General features: G+C 35.8%; 1 protein-coding gene across 1 annotated transcript in view; it reads right to left on the bottom strand.

Moving 5' to 3' along the window:
* Positions 1 to 22,888, bottom strand: part of LOC101899368 (transcription factor E2f1) — a 160,949-nt gene that overhangs the window by 90,030 nt on the left and 48,031 nt on the right. Inside the window, exon 4 of the mRNA XM_059122770.1 lies at positions 6,034 to 6,075. The gene's annotated coding sequence lies outside the window, so the exon portion shown is untranslated. The remainder of the gene's footprint in view (positions 1 to 6,033; positions 6,076 to 22,888) is intronic.

Below are 22,888 nucleotides of genomic sequence, written 5' to 3'. Positions count from 1 at the left end.
TTAAATTTACGGAAATTTTAAATTAACACTTCCCTGACTAGCTAGGTATGCAGAATCCTCTCGGGACAATGACATAAGGGAGATCTTCGGAGGCAATGTGGTATTTCAAATTACGTTCGAATAGCTAGTCATATTATGAAAAATTGCTAGCTCTTTATTCGTGACGGAAATTATTGCAATCTACCAAAATATCGATCGACAAATACCTATAGTAGGATTCCCTCACATTTTTAGCAACATTTTCGTATAAAATAAGTATAAGTATCAGTCGGTTTTGCCGACAGATGTATACCACCAGCCTTGAGTTATGATTATGTGAGAGGTTCCGAAGCAGTTGACCAATATTGTCTAATTCGTATCTGACCTAAGACTGTACCAGAAGGAGTGTGCCATTTTCGCAGCAGATCTTGTGTCAGTAAAAATAATGGCATGTGTGAAATTTGAAGAGAACCGGATGCTTATATCGGATTTTACGATCGTTTTCGTTATTCAAACTTTTGGTCCTTTGTGGGGGTCAATAACAAATCATCTGTTGATGGAAATATTGAGATGTACCATGTCTAAATGGAATCGGATGTTAGCCTCGCGTTTTATTAGCTTTAAGGACCTTTTGTGGTGGAAGTACTAGAAGGAGTGCGCCGATATATCCCGTTTTCACAGCAGATCTTGTGTTAGCAAAAATAATGGCATGTGTGAAATATGAGGAGAACCTGATGTTTATTTCGGATTTAATGATCCTTTTGGTTATTCAAAATTATGACTCTTTGTTGGGGAGGTACCAAAAGAAATGGTCCGATTTCTACCATCTTAATAATAGATCTTGTGTTGATGGAATTATTGCGATGTACCAAGTCTGAATGAAATCGGATTTTAACTTCGCGCTTTATGAGCTTTATTGATATTCAAAATGTTGACCCTTTGTGGGGGAGGTATCAGAAGGAGTGGACCCATACATTAGATCTTCACAGCAGATCTTTTTTTAGTGGAAATAATGGAAAGTGTGAAATATAAACAGAACCGGATGCTTATTTCGGATTTTATAAATGTTTTCGTTATTCGGAACTTTGACCCTTTGTGGGGAGGTAGCAGAAGGAGTAGTCCGATCTCTACCGTTTTTATAACAGATCCTGTGTTGATAGAAATATTTATATGTGCCAAGTCTAAATGGAATCGGATGTTAATTTCGTTTTATAAGCTTAATTGATATTCAAAATTTCGACCTTTTGTGGGGAAGGTACAAGAGGAGTGGACCGATATATTCCATCTTAACAACAGTTCTTGGCTTTATAAAAATATTGGGATGTATGACATTTTAAAACAATCGGATTCTTACATCACATTTTATAAGAGTTGTAAATATTTAAAATATTTCCTTTGCGGGGGGAGGCACTTGGTGGAGTGGACTGATATTATCCATTTTTGCACCTGAACTAGAACTGACGTAAATATTGGGATTTGCAATATTTGAGCAAGATCAGATTATTGCTCTTTTCGTGCAGAAAATATTGTTTTTATTATTTTTTTTTTGAACATTTTGACCTGTGGGGGAGGTACCAGAAGGAGTGGACCGATATATTCCATCTTAAAATAAATATAAATATTGGGATATATGCAATTTGAAGACAATCGGATTCCTACATCACATTTTGTGAGAGTTGTAATTATTCAAAATTTTGACCAATTGTGGGGGGAGGACCGATATTGTCGATTTTTCACCTGACCTAGCACTGACGCAAATATCAGGAATTGCAAAGTTAGAGCAAAAACGAAATATCTTTTCTCTTTCTGTGCAGAAAATATATTTCTTGAAAATTTCGACATTTTTTGTGGGAGGTACCAGAAGAAGTGGGCCGATATTGCCCATCTCCGAACTATATCTAAGTTTGACAATAATATTACGATGCACCGAGTTTAAACCAAATCGGATACCCTCTTCGAGAGTTATCGTGTGCACTAGTAGCTAGCCAGACAGAAAGACGGGCGAACGGATATCGCTTCTGGGACAAATGTCCTGAGACAGATTTGGTCCAAAGAGACCTGGGGTCTAAAAACGTTATTTCGGTGAGGCACATCTTGGCCATATAAAATGATTTATATCCTATTTAGCCATATGGCTAAGGGCATAAAAAATACTTAAAATCGGAGTTACCCACAAAGTGGAACCATGTGACCCATTTTCTGTACCAAAAATTCAGGAAGCAATCCAAAGATCTCTATCAAATTTCAATGCTGTATCCTTAATAGTAATAAATATATCTCCAACTATAAATGTCCCTTTGTATATGGTCAAAATTATATAAGAACTGAAAACCAGCTGAAAATGTGCACCTTCGTGACCAATTCGAACAAATCTAAACTTTTTCTAAAATTTGATGCTATTTCCGACATTTGTTGCTTTCATTCAATAAAATTAAAAAAATGTAAAAGTTATGGCGATTGATTTGTTGCAGTTTTTGATCTCACCCTGTATTTTGGTAACTTTTCGCTTTTCACTTTCATAATATGCTGAAATTAATTTAAAAAAAAATTGAAATTTGTCGCACAGTGTAATCAGGGAGAACTTATCGTGTCTCAATAACTGAATAATGAGGCTGGGAAACACATATAATTTTTTTTTTTTTTTTTGGGGTTCAGACTACTTTCCTCCTACATTACCACCTTATTAAGCCACAACCACATGTGATACACTAAAAAGTAGCAAGCGATTGGTACAAAAATACCTTGGACTAACTAATATTCGAAATATCCCCTTGCCTTCCGATTTCTAGGGATTCCCTGCGGCAGTGAAATTCTACAATGCTCCATGCTGGAAATTCGTTGAGTGATTACATTCATATAAAAGTTTCCCATTTTTTCCCACAAACAAATAAAGAAAAACCGTATGGAAAAGCATTTTCATCCTTTCAACACCATTACAGGACATAGTTATTGCATCTGACATTTGTTTATGGATTTACAAACTTGTAATGTGAATTAAGTAACATAAGAAATCCAACGAATTTCCCATTTCATCCAATATCCGAAAAAACCGGATATTACATGAAATGGAAAATAAAAATTACCCGAACGCTATTGTTAATTCCGCAATGACAAAACGAAATGGTTTTTATCTAAATCTCACCTAATCCCGAAAATACAAATAAAACAACAACATTAAAACACGAAGCCGACAAAACTATCCCGCGCTTCACCCTAAGTAGGTTAATCAACTGTCAAACTCATTATTATGGGAATGTCATTTGACATAACAACAACAAAAATGGAAAATGGCAACTTTCCCTTTTTTGCTTGATGTTTTCACACACACGCACACACAAGAAAATATCCTTTGGGAAAAACATGCCAGAATGAGTGACGAGTGGCCTGTTGTTGAATCGGCAAGGCCAAATCAACATGCAGTAGCACCTGATTTTAATCTCACGCTTATTTAATTGAAGGTCGGACGACACTGCAAGGACAATGAAGGGTTGAGTAAAGTAAACATAAAATGAATGACCAAGAATTTCTGATGACCTACAACTATTTTTTATGGGATAGAAAATGCTAAGTGACATGGCAATTTCTTGAGTTTCCATTATTATTGCCGAGTACGACAACCACTGGAATGATTTCTGGAAATGTTGGGTAATGCTCATAAATTACGCTGGGCGAAAAACTACACATTTTCCCCATTAATACAGGATTTACCCAATAGATTATGAAAGTAGAGCTAAAAATAAAAAGAAACAGATCAACAGAAGACACATATTGAGATGTACCAAGTCTGAATTGAATCGGATGTTAATTTTGCATTTTATGAGCTTCATATGTATTGAAAATTTTGACTTTCTTTGGGTGACGTGCCAGAAGGAATTGAGGTGCCAGAAGTAGACCGATATATCCCATCTTCACAGCAGATTTTGGTTTTTTTAGAAATAATGGTATGTGTGAAATATGAAGAGAACTTGATGCTTATTTCGCATTTTGTAATCGGTTTGATTACTCAAAACGTTGACCCTCTGTGGGGGAGGTATCAGAAGGAATGGTCCAATCTCTACCATCTTTATAACACATATTGTGTTGATGGAAATATGGAAATGTGCGAAGTCTGAATGGAATCGGATGTTAGTTTTAAGTTTCATGAGCTTCATGGATATTCAAAATGTTGGCCCTTTGTGGGGGAGGTACCGGAAGGAGTGGACCGATAAATTCCATCCTTACACCAGACTTTGGGTTAAAAAAAATATAGTAATGTGTGTAATTTGTAGACAATCGGACTCTTATATCACATTAAAAAGAGTTATAATAATTCAAAATGTTGACCCTTTGTGGGGGAGGTACCAGAAGGAGTAGACTGATACATTCCATCGTCACACCAGACCTTGGACTAGTAAAAATATTGTGATGAATGTAATTTGAAGACAATCTGATTCTTAGATCACATTTTATGAGTTATAATTATTCTAAATTTTGACCGTTTGTGGGGGAGGTACCAGAAGGTGTGGACCGATATTGCCCCAAACTCGATCAAAGTTTAATAATAATATTACGATGTAACAAGTTTGGACCAAATCGGATACTCCCTTCGAGAGCCAGCCAGACAGACGGACGGACACCGCTAGATCGATTCCAAATGTCCTGAAACGGATTTGTTACAAAAAGATCTATGGTCTAAACCGTTACGTTACCGATTACGCACGTTTTGGCCGTATCAAATGATATATAACCCCTGTAGCCATATGGCTGAGGATATAAAAATTATATGGAAAAAGGTATAAAATTCTCGATCTCGAAGTTATCCTTACGTGAGGGCTTTTCCAAAATATGAGCTAATATCACTTATTTTCTGTATCAATGATTCTGGATGTATTCCAAAGATCTCTATAAAATTTCAAAGCTCTGTTCTAAATATTGCGAAATATATCTCAAAGTATAGGAGTCCCTTTGTATATAGTCAGAACAATATAAGGGCCCAAACGTCGTTTGGCTAAGAGATTTCTGGCCTCATCTCGAAAAAATACCAAAGGACAATTTATCAAAAAATTTGGTTTTTTTTTTAATAAAATGAAAACAGAAAATTCTTTATTTAGTGACTTATAGAAATTTGATTCTGAATAATTTTTTCATTGACTTCATCCTTCTAAAATTAAGCTTTTAGACTTTTGACGTCTTCTAGGATCTATAGCAGAATTTTATGACAAATAATTTTGTAGAAGATTTTGACTTGCCAGGATCACTTTTAAGTTGATATTTTAACCCAATTTTCAAACAAAGGACCAAATAAACTCCTTTGCTGACTCGCTTAAAGATTACATTTCGAGCAAAATAATCCTCGTATTTTTATTTGCAATATTATCTAAGACACTTGATACGGATTCCAAGGCATCTTAATCCGAAAATTTCAAAAAATGTGGAGAACTCGCCTCCTCTTTTTAGGTTAATTTGTGATGATGACTTTCAAAACGACGATACAAGTGTCTTCTATTTTTACTCTACTTACACAATCTGCTGGGGTTTTCTGTAATTATGGAAAATATACAATTTTGTCGCATAGTGCTACAGAGACCTTTGGATTTCTTCAAGAAATATTGGTTCTTAAAATGGTTAATTTTCTGGTATAGCTCCTATCTATGACAAACACCGATTTCAAGTATTTTTTATGTTTATGTTTTATCTAGTTTTTTGCATCCGATTTTACGGGGAAAAATGGAATGAATTAGGTCTCCAATATTCAATCCCGATAAATCAAAATTTTGGCCACTATAGTTTTTGTATCTCCCCCACTAATTCAAAATCTCCATTCATACTCACAAAATCCGTAAAATGAAAGATTTCAAAATTAAAGTTTTTTGACCTGTGATAATATTTTCCAATATAAAATATACTCCACCCCCTTCTTCCATCCCTATGTATGTTTGTCTCGGGCAAACCACAATTTAAATAAATCATAAAAATAACTTCAATATGTTTAACATTTGCCATTTTTAAGAGTTTCCTATGCCAATGCTTAGCAAAAATAAATTCTCATGACAGGAGTTTTCCTTTGAAACTTACATTCATGTAAACAACAACAGCAACGTCGAAGACATTCAGAATCTGCAAAGAAATTGTAAACAGGAAAAACACATGAATAAGTGAATGAAGAAATTAATAAGAAAAAATGCAATATGTGGTATTGTATACGTTTTTCATTCTTTTTCATTTTGAATTCTAAATCAGTTGCGAACTATGATTTTTTTAATTGGAATGAAGGCACAGTGATTTCAAACATTAACAAGTGACGTTAAGTTCGACCGGGGCGAGTCTATTTTACCTTTCACCGAGTGAAAACTTGACTTATGGCAAAATCCGGTGTCCTCAAATTTTCTAAAATTTTAAAGTACCTTTATATGAAGGTTATACTTATGTTGAGTATTATCTGCTAGAAATAAACTACTCACTGAGAAACCGTCATAGAAGAGAATTATATCATGCTACAGCTGATTTGGTTGTGAATTGGCAAAGAAACCGCAAAAATATTGAAAAAGGTGCCCCTCGTACTGTTAAATAGGACTAAATTTAAAAGTGGGCCAACATTGAAATCTGCCAAAAAAAAAAAAAAAAAACAAAAAAAAATGCAGTAACATTAAATACCCTCCACCATTCAGAACGAATTAGAAAATTTTCAAAAAAATAAAATCCATTAAAAATCCTGTTAAAATCTTTAAAATACCTAACATCGAAAGGTGCCGGGATATATGATATTGTGGACCTATATAGACAAAACTATGTCTGGGGATAAAGCACTCACACCTTCTGTAGAATTTCAGACAATTCCATTGAAAAATATGGCTAAAATTATCAAAATACCGAATATCGGGGGTACCATCTTCGAACTTAATCTGCCCGCAGACAAAAGAGAGATCTGTGCAAAATTTTAGCTTCCTATCTTAATTCGTTTTGAGTATAGCGTGATTACAACAGACGGACGGACAGGGCTAAATCGTCTTAGAATTGTACGCTGATCAAGAATATATATACTTTGTTGGGTCTAAAATGATTATTTCGATGAGTTACAAACGGAATGACGAACTTAATATACCCTCCATACTATGTATGGTGGAGGGTATAAAAAACTCACGTAGGAGTGTGAAGAGGCTGGGTATGTGGAAATTCGTGCTTAAAGAGTATGAAAAGCACTAAAATGTACTAAAAATTGAATACTTTGTATTAAAAAAAAAACGGAAAAATCTAGAAATCTGACGAAATACGAAAAGTTCTACAGTAGTACTAAACCATGGTAAAATTTGGAATTATGTGAGAGGATATAACTAAAAACTTGGCATTTTATATGAAAATCAAGGTTGGAAGCATGGTACAATGATATCAAGGTAGGGCTATGAAACCATATGATTTTAATTTTTTTAAATATGTCATCTTTATTTGTTTATGTATGTGTTGTCTTTTCAATAACAAAAAAATTGTTCAGAAAACATTCAAATTCGGGTGTTTTCAAAATGTTTGTTTCAACGTATGCATCGACAAAATCTAGAGTTTTTGTAGCGAAATAATCCTTTAGAGATATATAGTACATGATTTTGAAAAGAAGTGTTGACCTTTCATTCAATTATTGGGGATTTCAATTAATTATTCAAAATAAATGCAACAAGTTGTTTGATTTTTTATTGTTTTGATACTAATTCTGACATTACAAGCCAAACAGCTAGGCCTCTATACTTGCAATTTTTTAAAAGTTGGCCTTCCTTCTCTTCATTGTACCATGGTTGGAAAGTAAGTTTGATATATGAAGATGGTTTTGGAAATGTGTACTAAATGTGCGAACTGTACTAAGTGGTACTAAATTTTTAAGATTTTGGTTTAGGGTGAACGGATGAAGCTGGAGTTTTGAAATTTTGTATTGGAGTCCCTGTTGTTGGTAGGTTTGTTATAAAGAAATGGTTTTGGAAAGTTCATGTAAAGTACTAAATGGTACAATATTTGGTACAATTTGCCATTTGGGGGAATAGATAGAGCTTGGAAGTTTAAATTTGGTATTAGGGTTATTGTTCATGTTTAGCCTGAATATATGGAGGTGCTTTCGGAAATGTGTACAACACAACTGTGCGAAAAGTACGAAATGGAACTATATTTGGTATTGGGTGCAGGGATAGAGACAAAATTCTGAAATTCGATATTTAGATTACTGATGGTATCTGTGTTTGAGATTTGGCGGTTGTTTTTGGATATATGTTATATATTTGTACGAAAGGTACTAAATGGTACTAAATTTGGTATTGGGGGAAGGGATAGAGCAAAAACCGTGAACTTTGATATTGCGATTACTGTTGGTGTCTGGGATTGGAATGGGGAACGGTTTTGCAACCGAGTACTAAAATTATACGAAAAGTACTAAATATTGCTAAATTTGGTATAGAGTGAATGTATAGAGCTCGAATCCCGAATTTTGATATTGATTTGAGATCTGTGTAATTGTTCGCAAAGTACTAAATGGTGCTAAGTTTGGAACACTGTTGGTGTCTAAGATGGAAAGATGTAGATAGTTTTGGATATGCGTACTGCATTACTAAATTGTGTATTGGATGAAGGAATAGAGCTGAAATTAGATATTGAGATAAATTCCTTCTGAAAATGCGTACTTTTACTTGAAGGTAAGATACTAAATGGTACTTTGGTACGAAAATAGTGTTTGTATAACGATCACTGTAGGTGTATATCGTTTAAATAAGGAGGTGCATTTCAAAATTTGTATTACAAGTGTTCGAAAAGTACTAAATGTGGAAATTACTACTGCGTACTGTAGGATAAGTACAAAAAGTGCTAGATTTTTTACCATTGGTTTTGAGCGACAAGCAGGAGCTAAAATTGTGCTTGCATGTACTCAGGGTTGGTTACAATGTGCGACAATTTTCGGGTAATTTTCTGGGGGTAAGAAATTCTAAGTGAGCCTATAATCTACATATATAGCTTTAACCATACGCAAAGGACCTCAAATATTACTATATTTCGCAAAATATAAGATTGACCTTTAACATTTGATACAGGCCTTTGGGTTAAATATAGAATCTTTTGTACAGAATATGAGTCATGTCGGTCCATGTTTTGGTTTAACTAACATTTAGAGTATAACCCGATTTCAAGACTTTTTTTTAACTTTTAGCCATTTTAGCCATATCCATATTTAAGCCATATCAAATTTAAAAGCTCTAACTTAAATTTTGCCGACAAATGTCGGCTTATTAAAATAACCTGCGTTATGATTGTTAAAATATTGAACCATTATTAGGATAGTACTGGAGGAATGTGTCAATATATTCGATTTCGTATCTGATCTAAGTCAGATATAAATATTACAACGTGCCAGATTTGGACTATATAATTATGATAATCATAATTTTTGTAAATTTTGTTGAAATATGCGCGAGGTTCCAGATATAATGGGCCGATGTAATAATTTCCTCTAATACTGACAAAAATATTGGGATGTGCAAAAGGTGGCTGATATATTCCATATTCACATCAAATGTCTGGTTGGGAAAAGTATGAGAAATATAAAAATTAAAAATTAATTTTGTAATTGTATTCTAAATATTGGGATATGTAAATTTTGAAGAGAATCGAACTAATTTTTGTGTTGATAGAAATATTGAGATGTATCGAGCGCACCAACCAGACAGACAGACAGACAGACGGACGGACCGACACGTCTAGATCGACTCCATATGTCCTAAAAAGGAGATTTGTTTCAAGCCTCTTTTGCGTCTAAAGCCGTTATTTCCACGGCGCACGTTTTGACCAATATAATCGAATAAGCAGGGTGAGATAAAAAAACTGCAACTGCAAGTCCAACGCCAAAATTTTTTATTTTTTTTTTTTTTTAATTTTATTGAAGGAAAGCAGAAAATCTCGGAAATAGCATCAAATTTTAGAATAAGTTTAAATTTGTTTGAATTGGCCACATTTGGCACAAATTATGTCCTTCAAACGTCCAATGAAACCGTCACGAATGTTCCAATTCCCTTCGAAGCGCTTGCTTGAGATGATGGACACTTTGCCAACCTTGCTTTCCAAAATACTCCAGACACAATAGTCCAACGGATTGGTATCCCGAGATTTTGGTGGCCATTGTGCGCTCACACCATCACCATGGCCGGCACTTGAGTTTTGGTGGCCAACCGAAGGTGCACATTTTCAGTTGACCTCTTTGGCAAGTAAATACGATAATTTTGTTTGTTTACAAACTGCTGGACACGAACGTTTTCTCGTTTTCTCATTCTTTCTGTTGCGGTGTAAGTGCTTGCACTTTTTGGAATTTGAAATTGGAATTACCCCGAGCTCATCAATATTTGCCGAATGGAATATTGCGATATGTTCAGCTCGCGAGCCATTTTTCGGTCGCTTCTTTACTTTTCGAACCATTTCTGCTGATGTTGCTGCTGTTATCCGTCCACTTCCTTGACGTCGGGCTACGCTACCAGTATCACGGTAGCGAGCGATGGTACGAGACACAAAAGATTTATTCACATTTAAATGCTGGAGTGCTCTAAAGATAGCCACTTGTGGTTTTCCAGCCAAATATAAAGAAATCACACTATCACGCTTGAATTCCATCACGAATAACTTTTTTTCTGGAAAATTCTCACCAAAATGCTTTTTTACGCTTGAAAACGACGAGCTGTCGCCGCAATAATTTTAACAGCTGTCGGACGAGTGGCTTAGAAATGACAGCAGTCTGAAATTGGTTGCAGTTTTTTCATATCACCCTGTATATAAGACAGCAAAGTAGATCCTAACACTTAACAATCACATGTATATGCAGATACATCCGTTGCGAAATAGTTCTTCCGAACACTTTCAGATTGCAGTGCCACGCTTACCCACAGTGCAAGGACAAACAGAAAAAAATCCACAAAAAATACCCTTTAACATTCTCATTGCTTTATGCTGTTGTTATTGTTGTTGCTATATGGATACGCATGCATCCAAATAAGACGAATTACCACTTGTGGCAGGCCGTCTATCTGGAAACGATGAAATAAACAAAGAATAAAACAGACAATGACACCACCGCCAATACTAAAAATGCCAAATGATGAGGATGATACTTTGTTCCCATTGTGTGCTGTTCCAACGAACTCCGTGGTATATGCCTGAGAAACTCTATTGGAGGCCGGAGCAGACAAAAATGTTTTGCAGAAATTATCATAAAGTGTTGCAATGTTGATTCGACTAATTTACAAGTTGTCACTATGTGGCGCTTTAACACAACAACAACAACAACAACAACAGCAATAAAAATAAAAATAAAAATAATGAAAGCTACAAAGCCGCCACCACCACCTCCAATGTAAATCCTAAACGGCATGCATATTCATCCATGCAACCATCCATCCAACATGTTTTCAAATGGGGAAAATAGAGGAGCAGAGATCCTCCATTGCTCAGTGGTTGTTTGGTTATGCGTCGTCACCTCTGTCTGCGCCGCCGCCATCATTTGCCTTGTCTGGCTGGATATCTGTCTGCCTTTGAAGAGAAAATATTCCTGCTTTTTTACCGCATATGGGGCTAGTCGGCTAAGGTGGTTCGGTGGTGGTTTCTTCGTCGTTCATTTTTCTGTTCAAAGTTTAAAACTTTGCATTGGTCTCTTTTTGGAGGCTCTGTTATTTTGCTCATCTTTTGAGGTTTGTTGTTATTATTTTTGTTTTTGTTTCGAAGAGTTTTTCTAGTTCCTCTGTGATCGCTAATTAAAATCGTTCTCACCATTTTCATCGAACAGTCAGTCAGTCATCCAGCCAACAAACAAACAAACTGCGGCATTCGAAAACCGCCATAACAAACATATTAACCGATCATTGTACTCGGCTGCCATAGGAACAGGAACATATGAGGGAAATATTTACACTGGTGGACAAAATTGAGATTACGAAAATAATTCCGGTGCAATGTCAAGTTACTCTTACTCTAATATCAAGAATCGGAGACACCTTGTGGTACACGTATGTGGAGCAATGTGGAAACCGCGGTATTTTCGTACTATCAAGTTTTATATATTTGAATAATATTCCTTTTTCGGAACGAAAAGTAGGAAAATTTTTATCCTAAGCACAAAAAAGTCTTCAAAATGTTTCATTCTGGGGTTTACCGAGGAGAATATTCATAAAACCACTGCAAAATGTGGACCCACATAAAATTTTCTGTCCAAAACTATTTCAACGTTTCCATATGTAAACCCTACAACACAACAGTGACCTCAATATGAAATATCTGAATTTCTGCTTTATCCCTTCACCCCACCACAAATTTAGTAACATTTAGTACTAATATCCAAAACAATCTACATATCTCAATTGTGATCCAAAATTAGTACCATTTAGTACTTTTTGTACAAATATAGTACGCATTTGCAAAACCACCACCAGATACCAACAGAGACCTCAAGATTAAATCTCGGGATTTCAGCTCTCTCCTTTCTACCAATTTAGTACCACTCACTACTTTTCGAACTATTAGAGTACATATTTCCGAAACCAACTCCAAATCCTAACCTCAGACAGCAAGTGGCGTCTATATCAAATTACAAATGTTAAGCTCTATCCCTTTACCCAATACGAAATTTAGTAGTATTTTGTACCTTTCGTACAATTATAGTACGCCTTTACAAAACCACCACAAGACATCAAAAGAGAGCTCAGTATCAAATTTCTGGATTAAATTTAGTCCTTTTCATACAATTTTAGTACTCATATGCTAATCCATTCCATATCTCAATCCTAGACATCAACAGTTATGACAACAACATAACCCAACAACAAATTTAGTACCATTTGCGCTTTTCGTACAATTATAGTAGACATTTCCAAACCACCGCCAAATCTTAAACACATATACCATCAGCAATTTAAATATTACATTTCAGAAATTTGTCTCCACCCCCTAAACCGATACCAAATATAGTACCATTTTTTCTTTTCTTACAATTTTAGGACACATTTTCGAAACCACCTCCATATGTTTAGGCAACATATGAACAACGACCCTAAAACCAAATTTTAGATTTCAAGCCCTCTATGTTCGGCCAATATCAAATTGTACCAAATACAGGTGTACTATTTAGTACCAATCGTGCAATTTTTGTACACATTTCCAAAAACACCACTTTATCACAAACCTACCGCCGACAGGGACCTCAATACAAAAATTTCAAAATTCCAGTTTTATCTGTTCACCCTAAACCTAACTGTTCCAAATTTAGTACAATTTTGGACAGTTCGCACACTTAGTACAAGTTTCCAAAACCATCTTCATATATTTAACATTCATTCCAACCTTGATTCTCATACCAAATTCAAAGTTTTTAGGTCTATCCGTTCACATAATATCAAAAATTGTTCTATTTAATAATTTCATTACCAATTTTAGACCTTTCGTAACCTTAAAGTTCGGATTTCCAAAAACCCTTTAGTACATATATCCTGCATTCCATCACTGACTCTCATTCCAAACATCAGAATTTTAGCTCATTCCATTTGTCGATTTTTAGTACACTTTAAACTTATCGTACTCTTTTATCCTCATGCAAAATTTCAAGATTCTAACATTAGCCGTTTCATCGGGGAGTCGATTCTCGGTCAGTTATTTCTATGCTCTTTGTGTACTATACTTGGTAGCAGATTGGTAAGTGCTTAGGGTACTGCATTGTAAGTAGTTACTGGTTCCAAAAGGCACTTAAAATCCTCATTATTTGGGAATTGAATTTCTTTGCTGAGCCATAAAAATGCTCCTTCAAGCTTTATTTCACAAATATTACCCAAGTAATATTTTTAATTCTCAATGACGAAAATGTTGTTCCTTACGACCACAGTAAGCTTTTCACTTTTCAGCGCCACTGTGAACGATATAATGTACGTGGATATTTAGACAAAAAGAAATATTTCTCAATTATATCCATATGTACATATATATTGCACATCAATGCACACTTAGACAGACAGTCAGTCAGCCAGCTAGCGAAGCGATTTTGTGCAATAGTTCAATTTAAAAGAACTGACAATTTTTAATGTATTTTTTACACGTTATTACACATTTTAAACTATTTACAAAAGTTGCCAGATTTTCATAGGAAATCGCTTTAATTAAAGATAAGAGGTTCAGTTAAATTCTACCTATTTAATGTAGCTTTAGCTAAATTTTTTTGTAATTTTATATTTTGCTGTTTTCACCATTTCATATTGCTCACCGAAACATCAACTTATCCACATATCACATCATGACCCAGAAATTGATATTGAAATTTCGGGTTTCAGTTCCACTCTAAAGAAACTCAGTTTATTATCTTCCCTAGCTTTGGACCATCCATATAACAACAATCTATGCACATCGCTATATTGTTGTCAAACTTGGATCGAATTCGGCAGTCCATCCGCCGGCCCACTTCCTCTAGTACCTCCTCCATAAAAATTTTCAAAAATAAAAATAACCGCCCGCTACTTTGTCAGCGAAAAGTTTGCCTTAAAATATTAGATTATTTCCAAAAGTGATCCAAATTTAGTAGTTTTCGTACAATTATAGTACGCTTTTTTCGTATATAAACCTCAGATAATTCAGATACCACCCAATACCAAATCTAGTACAATTTATTACTTTTCGTAGAATTATAGTACACATTTGCAAACCCACCTCCATGTCTGAATTCCACATACCAACAGATACCTCAATATAAAATTTGAGGATCCCTTCATCCGATACCAAATTTAGTACCATTTCGTACTTTTCGTACAAAAATAGGACGCATTTCCAAACGGACTTCATATCTCAATCCCAGATACCAACGCAGACCTCAATATCAAAACTCGGTATTCTAGTTCTATACCTTCACCCAATACCCAAGTAAGTACCACTGAGTACTTTTCGAAAAATTATGTCAAATTACAGGATTTCAACTCTATTCCTCCACCCAATACCAAATTTAGTAATTTTCGTACAATTATAGTACGCATTTGCAAAACTACCACAATATACAAGAAGAGACCTCAATATCAAATTTCGGGAATCCAGCTATATACATTCAATCAATACCAAGTTTAGTAGCATTTAGATCTTTTCGTACAATTTTAGTACTCATTTGCAAATCCCTTCCATATCTCAATCCTAGACACCAACAGTTACGGCAATATTAAATTTCACGGTTTCAGCTATATCCATTTACTTAATACCATTTAGTACTTTTCGTTCAAATGTAGAAAGCATTTCCAAACCACAGCTAAATCTCAAAAGCAGATACCATCAGTAATCTAAATATCAAATTTAAGAATTTATCTCTACCCCCTTCACCCAATAACAAATTAAGTACAATTTTGTACAATTATAGTACGCCATTCCGAAACCACCTCCATATGTCCAGGCAACATATGAACACCGACCCTAATACTAAATCTCAGATTTCAAGCATCTGTTCACTCAATACCAAATAGTACAACATATAGTAATACTTTGCACTATTTGAACAATTTTAGTACACATTCCCAAAACCAACTCCACATCTAAACCAGAGGCATCAAATCTATATCAAATTTCTGGGTTTTAGTTATATTCCCTCGTACAATTATAGAACACATTTCAAAAGCTACCTTCATATCTCAATTCCAGATTCCAACAGATACTTCAGTAGAGAATTTAAGGATTCCACTTCTATACCTTCACCCAATACAAAATTTAGTACCATTTAGTACTTTTCATACCAAATATAGGACGCATTTCCAAACCACCAAGTTACCATCAGCAATCCAAATATTTCGTACAATTACATGGTGAGATGAAAAAACTGCAACCAACTTCAGACTGCTGCCATATTCCAGTGACATATTGTTTCCAAGCGTACAAAAGCATTGTGGTGAGAGTTTTCCAGAAAAAAGTTATTCATCATGGAATTCAAGCGTGGTAGTGTGATATCTTTATATTTGGCTAGAAAAACACAAGTGGCTATCGTTAGAGCTATCCAGCGTTTAAATGTGAAAAAATCTTTTGTGTCTCATACCATCGCTCGTTACCGTGATACTGGTAGCGTAGCCCGACGTCAAGGAAGTGGACGGAAGAAAACAGCAACATCAGCAGAAATGGTTCGAGAAGTAACGAAGTGACAATATTGCATTGGCAAATATTGAAAAATGAGCTCGGGGTAAAACCATTGAAATTCCAAAAAGTGCAAAAACTTGCACCGCAACAAAAAGAAAATAGACTCAAAAGAGCTAAAGAGTTGCTTCGCTTGACCGAAAGTGGTGAACTGCCGAATTTGGTTTTCTCCGATGAAAAAACAATTGTTGTCCAGCAGTTTTTAAACAAACAAAATGATCGTGTTTTCTTGCCAAAGAGGTCAGCTGAAAATGTGCACCTTCGGTTGGTCACCAGAACTCAAGCGCCGGTCATGGTGATGGTATGGGCGCCATAACAGTCGATGATCGCTCTCTGTTCGTATTAATCGACCGTGGCATCAGAATAGATGCCGAATATTATCGCGAAAATATTCTGGAGGGTGTATTAAAGCCTTGGGCACGCAAACGCCACCCAAGAATGGTTACAAAATGAGGTTCATCGCTACAGTTCCAGCGTATAATGGCCATAAAAAGATTTTGTATATTTTGTATAACTTTGATAACGAAGGTGGCTCCATTTCCTATGTTAACTTTTGTTAGATGGTTAGTATATACAAGGAATATAATAAATCTCTCTACCAAAGGGTCATGCATGACCGAATTTTTGGCGTGGCGTCCTAACTTATCTATATTTATAATATAGTAAAGCAATTGACTGACTGAGTGATGGACTGAGTGGCATCAACGCCCAAACGATATGGCTGAAGCTAGAATTTTGAAATTTTGGGTGAGGGTCACTCTTGGTCCGAAGGGATCGGATAAGGTTGGTTTTTAGTAAATTCTTACTAGAATGGTAAAACAGGTTTTAAAAGTTACGGAATATGATACCATTTCTATTCGAGGAAGCAGTAGTTCTAACCATTCTACAACTCTTAAATTTGGAATGACGGTCGTTGATGGAGTTTATAATAGATGTCCTTAAGGGTTTTTGGAAATTCGCACAATAAGTGTACAAAAAGTACTGAAATCTTCTGCATTTAGTACCATTTGAATGGTTATCATGTAAATGGTTAGAACTGAAATTTAGAATGCGAATCAATGTTGAGGAGTACAGTGTAAGAAGGTAGTTTTGGAAGTGTGTACTCATGTATAAACTGTACTAAATTTAGTTCAAATTGAATTTGGAGAAACGAATCGAGCTGGAATCCTGAAATTTGAAATTAACATTACAGGCGTAATGTAGGATTAAGATATGGGGGAGTTTTCGAAATTTGTACTAATGTGTACTTAAAATACTAAATAGAGCTGGACTTCTGAAATTTTTGAAATAACATTACTATTGAATTCTATGACTGAGGAATGGAGGTTGCTTTGGAAATTCGTATTTTTGTGTACTAAATGGTACTAAATTTGGTACATTTTACATTTTTTATGAATCGGCAGAGTTGGAATGCTGAAATCTAAAAATATGATTTCTATTGGACTATATTATGCAGTTATGAAAATGTGTACTAAATGGTACTAAATTTAGTACAATTTGGATTTAAGTGAACCAATAGAGCTGGATATCAGCAAAATTTAAAATGAAATTACTGTCGGATTGTAGAATTGGGATATGTAGGTAGTTTTGGAAATTTGTACTTATGTATATGTACTAAATAAAGTATATTTTGTATTTTGAGTGAACCAACAGCGGTGAAATTGAAAATTTGAAATTTTGATTGCTGTGGGAGTGTAGGATTAGGGTATGTAGGATGCTGTGGAAAATCGTACTTATGTATACTAAATTAGGTATTCGATGATGGGATTGGGCTGGAATCTCGAAATTTGATATTGAGGAGTGTTTACATATGGAGGGAGACGTTGACATAGTTTTGGACAGAAAAATTGGATGTGGGTCCATTGTGCAATATCTTTACTTGACCAATATCCTCCTTGGTCAAATTCAAAATGAAAGATTTTAAAGATTTTTTTAAAAAATTTCCCTTTGCTAGTTTGAAATATTTTGATAGTTTTACGATTTCTTTATGGAAGCAATTGCCTAGACCAGACTCTCTAGCCCCAAATGACCTAATTATTTAAAGAAAGCTAAACTTAGTTTCAATATTTTATAATATAGGACCCTTACAGATAAATATCTGATATAGAGTGCAAGCCGAAATGGAGAACTAGTCTCCTTTAATAAACTCCATTGGCAACTCCCATGAAAATTGTTCGCCAAAACATATGGAATTCAACAAACACAGCTTTTGTAGATACAAGTGCCCTTTATGAGCGCTTTTTTATTCCTTTTCCAACAACTTCACAGATAGATGGAAAGACAGCCAGACCAGACCCCGGAGCAGAGGATCCAAGTTCACTGTTTGTTTGATTCATTCCTTGTCTGCTATGTCCATGTCGTCGCAGATATTGGCACAAAGTTTTTTTATGGATATTTGTCGTCGTTGCACTATTCGAAGTCATCCTTTTTTCCTCCTTCTGCGAACATAGAAATAGATTTTATTCTTTGCTGTCGGTGCTGTTGTTGCTGTCGTTTTTCGTTTGTTTCTCATTGTCATACTTTAAATGTTTTGCACATTTATGGAGTTTCGGATGTTGAAAATGACAGACAACAATTGAAGGAAAAAAAAACAACGAAGAAAATGAGGAGGTGGGGTAGAAACTGCAGGAAGACTGCAAAGAGCTGAAGAAGGGAAAAGGGGAACAGAAAGCGACAATAGGATAATGACCTTTAATTGAAGTTATTGTAATGGACAAACAAACAAAAAACAACAAATACATTACATTGTATGAAATTATTACAAAATATTCTGTAATTTCGAAGGAGAGAGAGAGAGAGGGGAGAACGCAAGGGTGGCAGAGAACAAAAAACTTTATAATGGAATTTTATGGAAGAAATCAGTGGACTACAATGTGTCTAATAGATGACATTCTTGAAGAGAAGAAAAAATAAATAAATCAAAATTGAAATGAATAAAGTGGTTGGGAAGGATACATTTAAAAAGGGGGAACCTATGAGGCAACTAGTGCACATTGCAACTATCCAGATACACGCCCCCTCTTCTACCCTATTGCACCATAGGATTCTCCCTGGTATGCAACACAATTATGCGGTTAAAAAATGGTGTATTTGTTGAACACCATCATTTTATGTGTGATGATAGGTTCCGGCGGCACCATTAACCTCCACCCACCGACTGAACGACCGATAGGCAATTATTCTGCGTTCCATTCGATTTAAAAATAAATCTCAAAAAAGGAGAAAAACCAAAACAATTCATAACAAAATGTTAAAAGGGAATAACACGAATGCTTACAAGTCGCTCGTTGTTATCAGCGTCTGTCTGTCGTTGCGGTTAACAATGATTTCGGATTGCAAGAAAAGTAACAACAAATTCCAGTCACTGTAGAGGAAAAAGCGTCTAAAAGCAGAAACGTTTCTTCGCAGAAAGAAGGAGTTAAACAACAATGTATTGAAAGCCAAAGAGTGATTTTATTAAAAGGGGGCACACACCTCATGACATGAAGCGAATATTATGAAAAGAGGAAGGGAGCAGAAAAAACGAGGGTCACAGAAGACGTGGAAAATCCTCTCTTTTTTTAATGACCGAGGATGATGACTATCAATTCTGATAAAAATCGAAACTTTATTTTTCATATGGAGGAATAGGAGGTTTTATCTGGGCACAAAATAGAAACACCGGAGTCTTTACAGAAGACCAAAAGGTCTTCTTTTAGAGCACATGGAGGTCTTCTCTTAAATGATCTGGAGATATTTTCCCAGAAAATCTACAGGGCAATGATGTCTTCTCATAGTATTCCTGAGGCCTAGTAGGTATTGTGAACCTGACCTGGTGGGTCAGGAGCTTTTTTCCTGGGGAAACAGAAAGTCTTATTTTAGAAGACCTGGTAGCGAAAGTCTTCTTTAAGAAGATATGATGATAGAAGGCCTTCTTCTTATAGAGGACAAGGAGGTCTTATCTTGCACGACTAGAAAATCTTATCCTAAGGAACTAGAATTTCTATTTTTTGTTGGCCAGGACTTCTTTTCTTGGAATACCAAGATCTTTTTTTGATTTTTGATGGAGGACTTGGTGGCCTCCTCATATAATATTTGTGGTAACCTTCTCATAAAAGACTTTAGTAGTCTTAACGTAGAAGACACCTGGTGATCTTCTCATAGAGGACACCTGGTGGTATTCCCACAGAAGACATCTCATGGACGACATATGGTAGTCTTCTCAATGTCGGTAATCTCACAGAAAACTTCCTTAGAAGACCTGATGAGACCTGATTGGTCTTCCGATAGAAAACTTGGAGAAGCCTGGTGGTCTTCTTATAGAGGACACCTGTTAATCTTCTAATAGAGAACGCCTGTTGGAGGTCGGATAAAAACATCTGATTGTCTTCTTATAGAAGACCTGATGACTTCCTCTTAGAAGACCTGATGTGTCTTCGATAGGAAATTTTATAGGTCTTCTTCATAGAAACCCTGGTGCTCTTCATCATAGAAGAGAAGGTGGTATTCTACATAGAAGGCCTGGTGGTTTTCTTCATAGAAGACCAGGTGGTCTTCTTCATAGAAGACCAGGTGGTCTTCTTCATAGAGGACCAGGTGATCTTCTTCATAGAAGACCAGGTGGTCTTCTTCATAGAAGACCAGGTGGTCTTCTTCAAAGAAGACCAGGTGGTCTTCTTCAAAGAAGACCAGGTGGTCTTCTTCATAGAAGACCAGGTGGTCTTTATCCTAGAAGCCCTGGTGGATTTCTTCATAGAAAACCACATGGAAGAACTGATGGCCTTTTTCATAGAAGACGGTCGTCACATAGAAGACACCAAGTGCTCTTCTGAGAGACCTCTGACGGTCTACTCATAGAAGACCTGGTGATGTTCTTCATAGAGGACTTGCTGTTCCTTTTCATAGAAGACCCGGCAGTTCTTTTCACAGAAGAACTGGTATTCATAGAAGACCTAGTGGTCTTCTTCATAGAAGACATGGTGGTCTTCTTCATAGAAGACCTCGTGGTCTCCTTCATAGACGACCTCGTGGTCTCCTTCATAGACGACCTCGTGGTCTTTTCTATAGAAGACCTAGTGGTCTTCTTCATAGAAGACATGGTGGTCCTCTTCAAGGAAGACTGGTGGTCTTCTTCATAGAAGACCTAGTGGTCTTCTTCATAGAAGACCTAGTGGTCTTCTTCATAGAAGGCCTAGTGGTCTTCTTCATAGAAAACCTAGTGGTCTTCTTCATAGAAGACCTCCTGGTGGTCTTTTTCATAGAAGACCTGGAGGACTTTTTTATAGAAGATCTGGTGCTCTTCTTCATAGAAGAAGAAGACCTATTGACCTTTATAAAAGACCGGTTGGTCGTATATTTCTTTGCAGATGACCTAGTGGTCTTCTCAGAGAAGAATCCGGTTGATCTAGAAGACCCTCCGAGAACAAGAATTTTCCCTATGAAATTCGATAAAGGACCCTCGTATATATTTATTTACCTCCTTTAATGTTGACACAATAACAACAAAAAAACATATGAACCAACAACAACAACAAAGAAAATTCAAATAATGATAATGATTGTTAGCAAATATGTGGCATACCATAGGCCAGGCAGGCAGTTAGCCAGCCAACCAGTCTTGTTTTGTGGCAGAGAGGCTCCAAGCCGTTGTTGATGTTATTCGGTATTTTGTTTTCTTTTTTGCAACAACACCAACAACAATGACCATCGGTCATTGGTATTTTAGACTTCTAAAATAAGTGAGGGTTTAGTTAGTTTGGCCAACGCAGGTCGTCTTCGACCCACCGTTCATTGTGGTAAATTATTGTGCCCAGTATTGCCGCTTAGTTGGAACTTCGTCCCTTTCTCTTTGAAATCACTCTTGAATCCTGTAGTGTGCCTACCAAACCTCTTTTTTACTCTCTACATTTCTCTCTCTCTCCCTCTCTCATTTTTGTATTGTTGTATAATCAACAAAAAGTGATCCTCTATCCCCCACGTCCACGGAGTAGCCTCATCGCTTTGTGGTTTTTTATTTATTAACAAAATTTTTCAGAGGGTCTTCTTTCCAAGTTCTTCCAATTGCGGTCAAATTATAGTCGAAACTATGGCATTGTCTAATTAAATGGGTTTTGTACTTCACGCTTAACTTCAGCTCCTTATTATTTTGTCTTTTTTTCGTTTTGAATGAACTAAGACAACATTGTGTCCTACTTTGTTATGATGAAGAAAAAGGAAGGGATAAAAAGTAAAGAAACCTTACCGAGGAATTAGGAAGGGCTACAAGAAACCACAAATATTTAAAATGTGGCCTGAATATTTTAAATATTTGTGGTCGAAGGCTGAATAATTATAAACATGTTATTCGTATTTATTATTATTTGTCATCAGATAAGAGAATAATACGAATATGACTATGCAATGCCTGGAATGATAATACGCCAAGAGTCTGCCTGTCAAGGTTTTTTATGTCTATTGAAGACCTTTAAAACATATTTTGTTTTCAGGAAGAACAACACCGGATTTAAAAGTATTGAGCATTGTCCTGACAAATCATCAACAAAGATCCATGTTTAGGCTTAGCCTCTTAGCATTTCGCTAAGTACAATCTCTTGTAAAAAAGCCTGAGCTGAACATATCGCAATATTCAATTCGGCAAATGTTGAAAAATGAGCTCGGGGTAAAGCCATTAAAATTCCAAAAAGTGCAAGAACTTACATCGCAACACACAGAAAATAGACTCAAAAGAGCTAAAGAGTTACTTCGCGGTGAAATGCCGAATGCGGTTTTCTCCGATGAGAAAACATTCGTTGTCCAGCAGTTTGTA

This window comes from Musca domestica, unplaced genomic scaffold, assembly GCF_030504385.1.
Source record: "Musca domestica strain aabys unplaced genomic scaffold, Musca_domestica.polishedcontigs.V.1.1 21, whole genome shotgun sequence".
In the NCBI taxonomy this organism is placed as follows: Eukaryota; Metazoa; Arthropoda; class Insecta; order Diptera; family Muscidae; genus Musca; species Musca domestica.
Note: the sequence above shows the minus strand (reverse complement) of the source record. Positions and strands in the feature narration are given on the sequence as shown.